Genomic DNA, 14905 nt, shown 5'->3' on the forward strand with positions numbered 1-14905 from the left:
GATTTTGTGTCTTGAGAAATGTGGTCACGGGCTGCTCTGAAGCATGCAGAGCTTGTTAGGGACATCTGCTAATTGTTAATATACTGATATTTTTGTTATAAAGAGTAGGGACAGTTTCAACTGAATAAAAACATAGTAAGAAATAAACCTGTGTGAAGTCTAAAGAAAAATTCCTGAAGTGTCAGAAGAAGGGTAATCTAATAACAGGTGCTCAGAAGAAAGCTTTAAACCCTCTGTGATTGCACAGAGTTTTTTTAGACAGAGCACATTTCACCCTGCAGTGGATAAGAGTGTATTCTGGTATAAGAAATGTTACAGAACAGTGATGGAATGATGATAAACCCCTATAAATATAGTAATATATAGATGCAGCTGACACAAGGAAACTGAGCAAGCTGAATTGATAGGGAATTTATCCACAGATAAATAATTTTATAGAATCTCTAGCAACAGTGAAAAGACTAAGTATCTTCACAGTTTAACTTCTTTAGCAGTGACATTCAGAATATATCACATGTAATACTAAGCATATCAGTATGTTTATGCTATAAGGATCCAAATAAGAAAAAAAAAATCAGTCCACAGTATTGAGAGAAAACAATGAAACAATAAAATCTAGGAAAAGAGATAGAATTTGGCCCATAGCTCCTTTGGTATGAAATAGTAAGAATCTCAGATTAAAATTTGTTTCTAGAACAGCTGGTTCTAAAATGGGTTTCTAAACTGACCTGTTGATCACAGTTTGTCCAAAAGGTACAGTAAATGGTGTGCACCTAGTTTAAATTTTAGTTTGAATTTTAATGTAATTTTAAACAACAAAAGTTGCTAACTTTTCCAATAAAAATTGGATTATGCAAATATAAACCCATTCATGCTAATGGAATGCATAGTTCTGGGCAAGACATTATCCTTCATCAGTATAGCTGATTTATGGAAAAGTTTAAAAGGGCTAAACAAATGGACAACTAGGACACATGTTCAGAAGCAGCTCTAGGAGGGCAGGGCCATGAGACAACTCCCTTGGGAGTATGCAAATGAGGGAGCAGCTGGGCAGGAATGGATGGATGGATGGATGGATGGATGGATGGATGGATGGATGGATGGATGGATGACTTCACTGCACCTTCACCATCAGCAATAGACATCTCTCTCTCAGAGAGGGCATCGCAGGGTGACACTGCAGAGCAGCCTGAGGGTCTATGGATGGTAGCAACCTCTAAATGTCAGCTGAAGCTTGTAGAGGAATTCTGGTTTCTCACTGCTTTGCAAGAAATATCAACTTAAGTTTCTCTGGATCCCAGCAAGAAGAAGCTGATTACCACCCTTTAACTAAGTGTTGTTTATTGTGTACTGGCACAGAACAAGGGGAGCTGGTCTATGGGCATTGGAATGTCCCCTTGGAGTTTTGTACTCACAGCTGGGCAAGCAGTTCTCGAATGCTGCCAGGTATGAGATGGCTGTCAGGCATGATGTCTTATCAATAGCTTCTTTAGGTCCTATTTGTAAAGGATGATGTTTAAAGCAGGAGGATTTCTTACAATTTGGGTATGATACTTCTGTATTTATAATCCATTCTATGAATTCTTTGAGAAACCTCTTTGTGTCATTTTCCACAGAGATATCTTTACCCCATAATTTTCCCATATCCTCTTGCACCATTGGACTGTGATCATTAATGACATGGGTAATACAATTAAAACATTGCATTTTTAATAGTTGTGGGGGAGCTCTGATGGCCATGGCTTGGAAATAGGTATATAATTTCTGTCCTAGCACATCTGTGCTCCCACGGTTCAGAGCATGGCAAGACCAGGTCTCAGCCACCTTGAAAAGCCACTAACCACAGATCTTCAGAGATCAGGTCAAGAATGGCAACCACAGCATGTGTGTCTACCAGCAGCTTCCACACCACAGGTTGAGCCAAGTTTGGAATGTCCATGGGTCAAGACCTTAAATGGCTACTATGGAGGCTTCATAACTTCGATTCCTAGTTAACAGTGTCCAAGAGACCCAAGAAAATGGCCTTTGACATTCTGAAATCAGTACATCAATACAAAGTCATGTATGGACATCGTGTGACCCCACCAAAGCGTACTTGTAATGAACATTCACATAGGTAATTCTGAAACTGAAGGATAAAATGTTCCCTGAAATCCTTAGGCAGTTTTATTCTGCCTTATACACTTTGGGATGCCTGGGAACTTAGATTAGTCTAAAATCTGCAGAAATTAATATAATGGAAAGATTCCATGAAATGACCTCAGCATTGTTTATACAGCAAATCATCCTTCCACTGAAGAACACTTTTGCCTATTTTTAAATCATTGAACTCACCTGTTTTTATAATGTATCTCTTTATTTGATGCTTGTATAAGAAAACACTACAATGCTCTTGTCTGCAGAAGACAGAGGTACACAGGCTACTTTTTCAGGACAAGAGATAAAGTCTTAATTCACTGAATTCATACTCAGTAGAAAACTTCCTTGTGTCTAGTGGTGCAGTTTATGTGAGAATGTCCCCAAATATCCTGGAAAAGATACTGGAAAATACCCAAACACAAAAAGCCAGACAATAAGCCAAACAGAACAACAAAAGCTGGGCTATGCAGAGAAATAGAATAATCCAGCTGAGATATTATGTAAACTTTATGTCTGACTGCTCATTCAGCTGGGCAGAGCTGCTAACAACATGCCCTCAGCTTAAATAACAGAGGAAGGGTTGGCACTGGGGATGCTGCCTGGTCTTCTGCCAGCTTCAGCTTCCCCAGCCACCGTCAGCTGGAATAGCTCAGGTACCTCGTTGTGCTGGGGAGCAGCACAAGAGCACTCAGCTGTGCAGAGAAGCGATGGAAGCTGGCCCCATTCCATGGACTTTGGGAGCTGCACGGGAAAATGCCAAGCCAAGATCCCGCCATATGTCTGTGCATATCTGATTGAAGCAGTATGTATAGATTTCGAATTTTTCCACTGCAGACATCGTTTCTGGTGATGTTTTTTTGAGTTAGCTAAGCTTGCTAATGCTGACTATAACAGAAATGCAGATGTTAAGTGTCATTATACTTTAATAATTATGCAGGAAAGCTTAAATATAATTTCTGAATAATTTTATATCAGCTGCTAGAACAATAGATATAGTTTGAGCTTGTTTAATACAAAAGGATTCAATTATAGTCTACTGAAAACCTTGAATTCCATTATATCTACCAATACATGTGATTTTTTAATAAATAGTAATTGAATATATTTTTTTTGTCTGCCTTTTGAATGACTGGATGCAAAGTTAAAACTGCTCTTTTCAGTTTATTTTGGGTAAATGTGGGCAATTAATGAGTGAATATATGCAAGACTATTAAAATCCAGTTTAATAACAACACCTGTGAATAGAAGTATAGCTGTTTTCTCTGTCAGGGGATTGAATTGAAACAGGTAATGAAGTCCTGCTGTTCCTTCTACTATTGGGAGAAAGTTGCCAAAACGACTTTTTTCAGGGAAAGCTTTGGAGAAAGGGTTCAATGGTTGTATCTATCAAAAAGTTCTGCATTAAGGAAGATGGTGTCAAGGTATTTTGTGAATACACTACCAAGTTTCATGTGGTTAGGAAGGAGTTCTGCTCTTGGTCTTACAATTCAAATTCAGTTTGAAATTTAATTTTCTGCTCTCAGCATGGATATCCCATCATGGTATTCCCTCACACCACTGGAGAACATACCTGCTGTTTTTCCCTAGCCAAGACACTGAGGTCACTTTAACTGCCATGTTCCTGCTGAGCCAGAGGCAAAGCATTTCTAGAGTGTCAGGTAAACTATAAGTAAATTTTAAAAGTATTTGTTCAAAATTACTTTGGTCAATAATGGTTCAGGTGAAAATGTAAATAAGGGCACTGGTTTCAACATTTGTCCATTGACAGTCTGTGTGGTAGATGAAAGGTTGATAATTGTCTTTATTAACTGCAGCAATTTAACAAGTTATGTTTAATTTAATGAGAAAAAATATTTTATCATGATCTGATAAGTTAATAAAAGTAAAGAGATGATTATTTTATAAAATATATACTACAATTTAGTACCATTTGGTATTTGGTCTGAGTCAATGCTACCATAGAAGTGAGTCCTCCATTATTTGAAATTTTCCCACTACAATGTCCCCTAAATTATGAAAATATTTTTAGCCAGGAGTTATAGTGACAATTCATGATAAATGATATTCAGGGTATGCACTAAGAAAGTTGTATAAAATAATCTGCTGTTAAAGCACTTTCTGTCAAAGCTTAAATATGCAGAAATACGCAAAACTTTACAAACAAATGTGAAACATAAGTGCATCAGCATGGAGATATATATACACACACGTGTATAACTTACCAGATTTAAAGTATTATCAAAATGTATATGTTCTTATTATCAATGACAATTTGGAGCCTGTAACTCAACATGCTGGTGAAGACAGTGTTCAGAAGTTGTAACAGAGGTTACGGCTGTGTGTGGGGAGACAAGAAACAGATTGAATTGACTTGGGAAAGCCCAGTCAATAAAATAAGGTATGCCCTAGGGTGACCTGAATTGCCTTTGGGACAGAACTGTCTTCCTCCATTGATCAGTGGGGAGACTTAGGGCAAGCTTCTGCCACAATCAGTGCTCTCAACACACTGCAAGCATTGAAAAATCTTTTTTATCTGTTATTTGGACCTAAGGGTGCAAGAGTTAGCTGTTTAAAGTGCTCCCTAGCACTGGAATGCTGTTATTCTCAGGTCTGTATTCAAGCAGCATCCAGGATCTCTGCTCACAACTCACTGTCTACTTCACAATCTTGCAACAGATACTTGGTTTCTGTCCCAGAGGTTTTGTAATTCATTTTTATCAGTCTGTAAATGTACTTTTAGTTAATGCTTGCTACCATGATATTTAAAGGAGGCAAAATGAAAAAAAAATGTTTTTAAACAGAGCAATCTTTGGTTTATTTCTACATGATAGAAAAAGAAATCTTTCAATTTAAAAATATTTCTGCTTATTTGGAGGAGGAGAGGATGCTGATGGAATCATGAGTGAAGGGATGGATTACATGTATGCAACAGGCAAGGAACTGTCTATGGCAAAAACAGTGTCCTAAAGATAGATTGCACAAAGATCCATTGGAGATGGATTTTGAGCTTAATTCTTCTCATCCATTCCAAACATTCTCACACTTTTTGGAGAAAACATTTCCTTGAGAAAATGAATAATGTTTTATGTGACATTTGGGCCAGCTTTTTGTGTGCCTTGTCCTACATATCAGCTTGTTCTTTGTACCTCACTTTCTTCCCTCTCCTTAACTTCTTTTATACTGGGACTTTCTGAAGTTCTGCCACTATGGTAGAAAGCAAATAAAGTTAGATATGGCCACACTCAGCCCAGTTCCAGCAAAAATTCTCTGCTTGTGCTTGCCAAAGTTGTGAACTTACCTTGCTTGTGACAGACATGCACTGTAACTGAGCAGCTGTCACAAACTACTGGCCTTGTCCAATATTTTCGTTGTGACAGAGGTTCTTTGGCCATGGATGGGTGTGGAAAGGTCTCACAGTTGTTCCCTCACCACATTTCTGTAAGTCTTTGCTACCACGGGGGGCACTGAGTCACCCAGCTTTGAGATAGTGGGTAGGAATTGTTCTAAATATCAGTATTGTTAGAAATCTCCATTTCCCAGGGATCTGTGGAGTGTGATGGCCAAGGGAACTTGAACAAGACACTGACTTTGGAGCCATAGTCATAAGGAGAGTGCTGTGAGTATTAAAATATAACTCTGCTTTTCTTCCTATAAAGTGTTTGTGAATATTTCTGTGCTTATTTCCTTTTATGTGTGTATGTTTCTGTTTTACATGTATACTTTATTATTTGTTTTAAAAAAATCCCTGTCATTATCAATAATATATAAAAAACTTTTTGAGAGAAGGGAAAGCTGTAGAAAAATATGATTTGACATGTTTTCAGAAGATGATCTCCATTGACATTTTCCAGAAGAGGATTTATTTTCAAAGATGATGAAAACTTGAATTATGCTTGCATGCCATACTACACTGCTCTTCTTTTATCCCATAGATTTAGTAAGTTATTGCTTGAAATTAATTATAGGGTACAAAGATTGGAGCCATGAGAAATGAACATTTGAAAAAAAATTCAAGACTGCTCACAGAACTGAAGACACAGCGCACGACATGTTCATCCTTGTGAAAATTCTTCCTTTGTAAGTGCTGTCAAGGTCAATGTCAGCTTGAATTCTTTAATGCATACTGTAAGTGCATGCAGATTAGATCTGCCCAGGGCAATTCCTATTTGTTCATCCAGCTTTTAAAAATACATGTTTGGGCTCTTCTATTAAAAAAATTTCCATTAAAGAAATCAGCAGTCCAAGATTGTATCAGGTCTTTCATTATATTTATTCTTCACCTACCTTTCATTTTGCCCCAGAAATGTATACAAACAAGTTTCCATCTGCACATTGCTGTATGTATTTTCACGTTCAATAACAACAGCATAATGTATTTCCTGCATTTTCCAGATAAGTTAATGAAATTAGATTATGCAGGGAATAAAAATAGTTCAATGTTAGGACTCATTATGGGAATCTTAATGTTTACTAAAATGCTGAACTAATAATACTGAACATGGAATTGTATTTTAATTGCTTTCATCTCTAGAATGAATCTTTACCTTCATGATCTTTGTTATTAAGGGCACAAAGTAATCCCAAGTGCACCAATATTTTATGCAGTCCAACTTATTTTATTAAAGCTGGTATTTTTCTGAAGCTTCCAAGGGAAAAGGGGGAGGAAAACAGGAGGAAGGAGAGAGAAAATAATCCCTCTTTGATATGATTTCTTAAATTGTGAAGTCAAATGTGAGTTTGTTTGGTTATTGAGAGATTTTAGGGCCAAATCTTGTACTATTTTTTGTATCAAGCTGTTTTTCTCTACTAGAAAAAAATATTGGGAGAAAATCTAAATCAGCCTGATTCCTAGAGATCCTAAGGAGACTCCTTAGAGATTCCTAGGTTCTTATGGATTCCTGGAGATATTTGTGTATATGACAGGGAGGCATGCGATGCTTCTGGGGCAATCATCAACAGGAGTAGTAGGAGTCTGTCAGTGTTTGCATTAGAATTTGTACAGTCATTTGTGCCTTTGCCCTTGGCAGTCTCTTTCAAAGAGCTCAGGAATGTCTCTGTAACAGCAGATGGACACTTTTGGACTGGTGTAAAAATCTGTCATAAATATTAACAACTTGTTCAGGAAAATTGTGGTATCAGAGGTTTTATATCACTGTCAGTTATTCTGGACTACTAAAGTAGGTGATATTTGGCTTCTTCCCAATTTGAAAACAATTGATATTGTTTCACTGGCACTAAGACATCTACATTTCAGGGAGATGATGACCTTACAAATATACCCCTTGATTGCCATGTTAGTAAGCAGCTCACTGTCTTCTGGCTATACTTTGGAAAAAACAGTGGTTTTTTAATGTTTAAACCACTATTTTCCGCTATTTCCTTCACACTCACCTCTCCATGCTGTGTTTATTGCTTCTGCTGGGCTGCTCTTGGTCAAGCTGACCCTACCATTGCCTCTTGACACTGCCAGGCTGTGGCACTGACTTTGGATCCATGGCAGGATGCTGCATCTGTTGCTACTGTACTTGTCCCCTTCTGTACTGTTGCAGTTCTTACAGTGCTTCTGTGAGTTACTGACAGTTCACATCATACTGGTTCCTTACAGGAAAAGTGATCTCTCTTTAGACTGTGTAATAGGTTATTTTTTGGTTGGTGGCTGAGCCACACTTGAAAAGTATTGCCTGAATTGGAGTTTTTTGGTTTTTTTTTAGATTTTCTTTTTGTAGTAGATTTATTTAGTTTTAGAGTTTTTCTCATAGCAATGGAAGACTGAAAAATAGTCATTGTGGATCAAGGAAACAATTCAACAACAAAAATAACTTTTTTTTTTTTTTCCAGTGGAGACTGTGTTAACAAAAGTAAACAATAGAAGTATGGCACTAGAAGTTAAGCACCAGTTGCAAAACTAGCCAGGAATATTGCCCTCAGTGAGTAGTCAGGACATTCATACAAAATGTGGGAGGCTCACATTTAAATCTTCCCTCAAGAAACATCACTTCTTCAACTTCTGCCTGCCTGATGCATGTTCTAGATGTCACATTGTGTGGGTGTAGCTTTACTCAGTCTTTCGACTGCAGGCATTCTACTTAGTGTAATTATTTTAATAGGAACTGACAGCTGCTTGTTCTACCTTCTCAAGAAGTGTGTGTGTAACCTGTTACATCATTCTCAACTTATGAATTCTTCTCCCTTGTGAATATTTGCACAAGAAGAAAGAGCTTCAGAAAAGAAACTGGAACCACTTATGTGAGAAAGCATTACAGCCACTGCAGGGGTCACATACCGTGTTCTGAGATACTGTTTCTCAGATCCCTATTGTTAAGTGCACACTGTGAAACTGCTGTTATCTCCATGTGACTTTGCTGAACCATAATTCCAAACGGTTTTGTTTGTAATAAATAAGTTTTTATATTCCCATGTCACTGAATTCTAAACTGTGCAGAGAGTACAGTGACCACTGGAGCAGGACCTGTACACGTACCAAGAGAATTTGTTCTCCATCTTGCTCTCAGTAGCTAGCGTCAGTTCTTGAAGGAGGATTAGCTTCTGAAACAATGATATTAATAAAGAGTTGTGACTCCTGAATGAAAAAATTGACTCCTTACTGACTGATCAGTTAGACTACTGTAAATTGAAGTATGTGAAACTTAGTCTTGGTTTTACTGGAATCCACTCCACAGAGAAGTCAAATCCAAGTATATCTGCTTAGAAAAGTTATGATTTTGGTGTCATAATGGTATATTACCTTTTGAAAAGCTTGCAATATGTTCTTAACTAAGGAGAGTCTCCAAAATTTCTCCTTGTTTCAGTCTGATAGTACAAAAAATGAAAACTCTTAGGCTTAGCTATAACTAAACAGGGGATGTTATACCAAGCCATGCTATTTCTGCTCACTGTCATGATGCTCTGATATTTGCTGCTTAAGGTTATTTTCCCAAACCACTTTTGAAAACGCAAGCTGTGGTATAAATCTGGGTCCAATGCATTTTCACAGGCAGCACTCTTTCTCTGCTCAAACCACAGCTCTCTTCCAGCACCAACTCATCCATTCAAATGGGGAGACTAAGGTGATGAAATTGAACAAGTCCCATTATGAAGCATTATTTTTTCTTTTAGTGCTAAGAAAAAAAAGTTTGTGTTGAATGGTAATTCCTCTAGCCATGAAGCAGAAATGCAACTCTCCTTTAAGGTGCTCCTCTCATGAGCTGAGCTGTCTAAGGAAGTAAAGGGCCTCTTTTTTATATTTAGTCCAGCAATATCAGCTGAAAAAACACAGCATTTGGGATTATATCCCATGTATGAAATTGTGCTAACTGACTCTATTAGAAGCTTTCTCTCTCACACTGCCTTCATATTTAATTGATTTAGAAAATTAATTTCAACTTATCTTTTCCTTTCCTTGTATTTCTTACTCCACATTATTATTTTTGTCCAGAAGGAAGTTCTCTTTTCATTTAGCTTTTATGGAAACATTTTAAAACTTTTTTTTATTCTTTTTGCCTGTATCAAATGTTTTTGTATCCACAGTTAAAAGCTGTGCTGAACTTGAACTAGTCTTTTGGAAACAGCTGAAATTATAATTTATTATCAGACAGAATGTAATTTCTCAGACCATTATTTTTGTTATGAAGACTGGGATAAAAGTGATCTGATTGACAAGATCCCTACTGTCAATCTTATCAACAACTTGTAAACTTCTTTGTCATTTTCTCAGTTTAGTGAACCAATTTTAGAACTGCCAGGCTGTGATTCAGGTAAAAGAGGCAGCAATTGCTGTTCCTGCAGCACGTCGTAGCTATGCTGGAAAGTCTTGATAAACACTTTCAGAGTCTGGACCCTTTCTCAGAAACTAAGGGGGATGGACTGGTTTATTTATTCTCTCATTTATTTTTCATGTAGAGCATATGTTTGTGCTTATTTCCTGAATCTAAGAATCTAAGACACTCTGGTAGAAAGTGTTACTTTCTATAAAGGCAAGGAATTAATGATGTCCATTTAACAATCTCCCAATCACACACAGAGGTTATGTGTACTGATGTCCTCCGTCTCTCGTTGAATCAGGCTGAGGTGGGTAATTCTGGACTTTGCCCTGGCAGTATTGGCACCCTCCAAAGGGCCTGTTCTGAGTGATGATCATCCTTCCTTGGGGATAAACACAATTATTATAATGATAACATTTACATAACATCATCTTGGGAACCCAGAGCAAGGCAAACTTTCAGAATATGCACACTTGTATTTCTTATGGTGCTGTATTATTATCTGTTTCTTCATATCAGTTACAGGATTGCTGCCATCAATAATGACCTTGTATGAAAATTATGAGTAACAAGATGATAAAATTATTCAATATAGAGCTGGAAATCATACAAACAGTCTGAAAAAAAGAAGGGGGATAAAATAGATATCAGGCAAATGTGATTTCAAAATAGAGGCTCTTATTAATCTTTCCTGAAGAGTAAAACTCAACATCTTCACACAAACTTCCCAAAAGTATATGCATTCTGTGAGTGTATTGTTTGGCTGAAGAGAGCAGTGTACTGTGCTGCCTGAGCATCAGGCTGTGCTTCCCGACTGAGAGCAGATGTGAAGCTGCTTACGCTGTTTGGAATATTTTTTGCATAACACTGAAATCCAGCAAAACAGAGGAATATTCTGCAATAATTCATCTGTTCGTAGATCTGCACTCTTCACAGATCTGCAATCCGCAGATGTCAGCCACATGAAATCATGTTTAAAATAGGAAAATAATAGTATTGAGCAGATGAAGATAGCTGGTATGATCCAGCAGGTTATTGTACCAAAATTTTCACCTGACATGTCATAAAGTATTCTTGAATTTAAGATGAAAACTTTTTTTTTTTCCAATTTCATATAGATTCATGAGTGGCTTACACATTATTTTACAGTAGATTAAAAAGCTTGTTTTTGTTTTCAGCTATAATACTTTAATGCAATCTACTTGATAAGAATAAATTTGGTTTTGATCCTGCAAAGTAATATGGAGGTTGAGAACCTGAAATTGTTCTGAGAGGATATGAGGATACACAAGAAAATGCCATGAAAAAGGATGTTATCAGCAGAGTCAGTATAAACAGTGATTTTGTCTGCAGTGCTACAATGAATCCACTGTTTTAAAACCCACTGCAATTCCAACACATTTCTTGTAAAAAGTTTTTTTAATCCTATACTTTCTCCATGTAGTGCAGGCAAATTTATTCCAATTTTAAGGATTTTTTTTCCAAAATCAACAAAATAAAACAAACAGAAAGGTTTTTTTTTTTGCAAGCACAGGAACACAACTCATTAAAATGCTAATCTACCAAATTCCTTGGTGTTGTTGAATTTTCTGTAACCATTTAAGCATGTTTTGGATGTTATTTCTTGATCCAGCGACTGATTTGGTAATTCCTTCCCAATTCTGATTGATGTTGTTCATTGGCTTCTCAAGGCCTCTTGAAGTCAGTAGGACATCACTAATTTACTGTGTGTGCTTTAGATCAGTCCTGACATTTAATCAGAATAACTGATGCCTCTTTCTAGACATCTTGCTCTTCACTGTCACTGATTTTATAACAAAGCAAAATCAGCATTAACTGCGATTAAACTATAAATTCTTAGTCCTTCTTATAATTAAAACATTAAAAAAATATAATGAAAACATGACAAATTATTAATGGCAATTTCTTCTTACACAACAAAACCATCTAATTACACTTTGAAAGAAAAATTATTTTGGGATACTATGATTTTGGTTTTTTGAGTGTGAAAATGAAACTAATATTAGAAAGTATTAAGATCACAGGGTACAATATTTGTAAACAAACCTAATGCAAATCTATATTGGGGTTTGAATGAAATATTTTTAATCTCTCTTAAATCTGTTTCAATTTGAAGCTCCAAATTTATCATGATATGAAACAAAGATCCCACTGTAATGTTAACATTAAACGTACATTTGTGCTCTTACTCTAAAATGTAGCAAATAGATTTATTAGGTAACTAAGAAGTATCTTTCCAGTGGCTAAAAGACTGTGCTAAGTAAGTTCTTCTCATTAAATTACTTTTGTGCTGGAGATTCTTTAGTATTCATTCTCCAAAATCTAGCAAAGGTCAGCCAAAAGGTAATTGTGTCAGGACTGAACACCTTTCCCTGGAACTTTCTGTACATATCAAAGCAATTTTTTTTTCATCTGCAAAACTAATTTGCAGTAGGATTTACTGGCTCTGTTAGATCTCTGTTACTTGAAGACAACCTTTTAGAAGTTGTATCTTCTGCAGGCACACGTGCAGGTTCCCACCAGAGTGTTGGGAATTTACATTGCTGTGAGGAATTGGCAGCAGCCCTGGAGAGCAGCCTGCTGTGAGCTGCAGTGGACAGCAGCACGCAGCAGCTGGAGGCAGCAAGGAATCCCACTGAGTCATGGAGAAACTCCAGTGGAGTTGGGAAAAATTTTCCAAGTGCCACATTGGTGCTTGGCCAGGAGACTGCAGTAAACCCCTTACTTTTAAAGTAGTAGCACTTGAGCATTAGGGAATTAATGAATGAACCAAGGAATTGAAGAGCATTAGAGAAGAAAGCTGTGCTGACTTCACATTTCAGCCAAAAAGTAAAACCTCTCCACACAAAGGGCACGTCAGCATTTATATAATGGAATGGCTTCAACTCAGCCTCAAAATAAGAGTAAATTGTTATTTATTGTAAATAACTATTTGCTTTTAAGATAATCTTAAAAGTTCTAGTTGAACCCTAGGGGACAATTAAGGGTTGCTAACTCAAGCTTGTTGAGTTGTATCATCACTATTTCCACCCAAGAGCAATGGATAGTATTTTACTTTTTGTTGGAGTTTTGTCCTAGGCATAATTTATAATCTGCTTTGGTATCATGGCAGTGTCTGGTCAGCAAGGGGAGACCCCAGCTTGCCTTTGTGTGGCTCTCACCCTCAAGAGGAGCTTGGTAGACAGGTGAGATTGCTCTTTCTTGGGGAGACAGTGAGAGAGCATGGATGGGAAAAACTTCTGAAGGTGAGGGAGGAAGAAGAAAAGATCACACTGGGAGCAATTCTGCCACAGGAGGAGAAGATGGGAGATTCCTCAGTAGAGCAAGCACATGCTCAGGCTTCAAGGTGCTGGCAGGGAGATTTTCCTAAGACTGCACAGGGCTTTTTCATTCCAAATACACTGAAAACAAGGACAGGAAAGACAAAACAAAACAAAACAAAAAAATATAAGAAAATCTCACTGAGCAGACTTGTGTCCTGCACCTAAAATGTGATTTTGTGATAATTTTCTTTCAACTCAAACAGTATCTGAGATTCAGAGCTTCTTGATATCTTTGGTGGCTGACTTCAGCACACAACTCAGCTTAGTTAGACCTACTCTCTTTCTGTAAATGCTGTGGAATTGCTAACTAAGCTTGTCAAATGCCAGGAGCTTCCATCTGAATTGACAATGATTCCTGAAATGTCACTGTGCTATAGGGACACTGGGTGTCACTGAATCAGTTCTCTTTCATAGTGAAAGAAATTTAAGGCAGGTGGATAAAAGCTTTTGCAATTTAGCAGTTACACAGAATCATCACATTCTTTTGTCAAAACTGTTTTATCTGGGCTTGCAAACATCCTGGTCAAATGTTAAAATTCCTCCCAAAAGAGAATTAGTTAATCTTTTTTTTCAGAGGAAAACTAATTTCCTGTCAAATGTTACATCAGAACAAACCCCAAAGAGTTATGATGCTAAACAAAACCACCTAGAGCCACTGAGAAAAAGCTAACAAGGGCATCTCTTAGGTCTTGGTTCTCTTTTTTGGTTTCAGATGTCTCACATGGGTTTACAGACCACCCTTGTCATTTTGTTCCGTGCCTGGGAAGAAGTGCTCACAATTTTTTTTGGAATCAACCATGCAGAAAATATTTTGTCTACACAAAGTAGGCAGCAGGGCTGAAGGAGGAAAGGTGCAGCTCGTGTCCAGTGTCATGGCACATTGACAGGATCCCAGAGACCAGCTCTTACCTTCCTCCCAGCTCAGTAAGTGCAGGTTGGAATGTGGTGCCACATAGATTTGCATATATACACCTCCATAAATACAAAACTGAGAAAATGAGAACATTCCCATTTGGTTTCTTGCCTCAGATTTAAACCAGATTTTCTCACCTCACTTGAAAATACACTCACTTGTAACAGGGAGGGTTTCCCCGCCTTGAGGAGCTCCTTTTTATGTATAGGAAGACAACTTCCTACACATAAAGGAGAGGCATCACCTCTGAGAGCTCACTGGGCCAGAAAGAAAAGGTTTATAACAGTTATTCTTATTTTAAAAATAATTTGACTAGCAGGCACTCAACTCAAAGGGACCCATTGATGGTTTTGGGTCTAGTTTTTGTTACTAGAATTGATTTATATTTAATTAAAAATACATGAGTAGTTTCAAGGTAGTAAACCAAGACAAAAGTCTCTTCTTTCAAGTGAATTCCCCAAAGATAAATTTACTTAATGTTATTAACAGTCTAGAGAAATTTGAGTGGGTTTCTCATGGTGAGACTTCTTCAGTGAGGAAGACTAGGATACCATCCTCCATCCTCATTCTACCTTCAGGAATACCACTTGTTGTGGTTGGGAGATGGAGATTTAAACTCTTAAGTCAGAAAAGAGGGTTCATCCCACTTCAAACAGAAATAGCAATGTGAAAGGTGGATAGTACTGCATCAAAGGTGTCCTGCAGGGTGTTTTCTTCTGTCAGCATCCGATATGGTCTGAGAAATTTTG

The 14905-nt window shown here is 37.3% G+C and overlaps 1 long non-coding RNA gene across 2 annotated transcripts; it reads left to right on the forward strand.

Moving 5' to 3' along the window:
* The first annotated feature begins 742 nt into the window (after positions 1 to 742).
* Positions 743 to 8732, forward strand: LOC111926112 (uncharacterized). Of its 2 annotated transcripts, none has more exons than XR_002862693.2 (5): positions 743 to 2941; positions 3663 to 3797; positions 5680 to 5755; positions 6105 to 6216; positions 7978 to 8732. It is a non-coding gene; the product is annotated as an uncharacterized LOC111926112 (long non-coding RNA). The 2 variants fall into 2 exon arrangements; XR_015282725.1 differs by having other exon boundaries at positions 2846 to 2941; positions 8247 to 8732.
* The last annotated feature ends 6173 nt before the right edge of the window (positions 8733 to 14905 follow it).

This window comes from Cyanistes caeruleus, chromosome 2, assembly GCF_971803275.1.
Source record: "Cyanistes caeruleus chromosome 2, bCyaCae1.hap1.1, whole genome shotgun sequence".
Lineage (NCBI taxonomy): Eukaryota > Metazoa > Chordata > Aves > Passeriformes > Paridae > Cyanistes > Cyanistes caeruleus.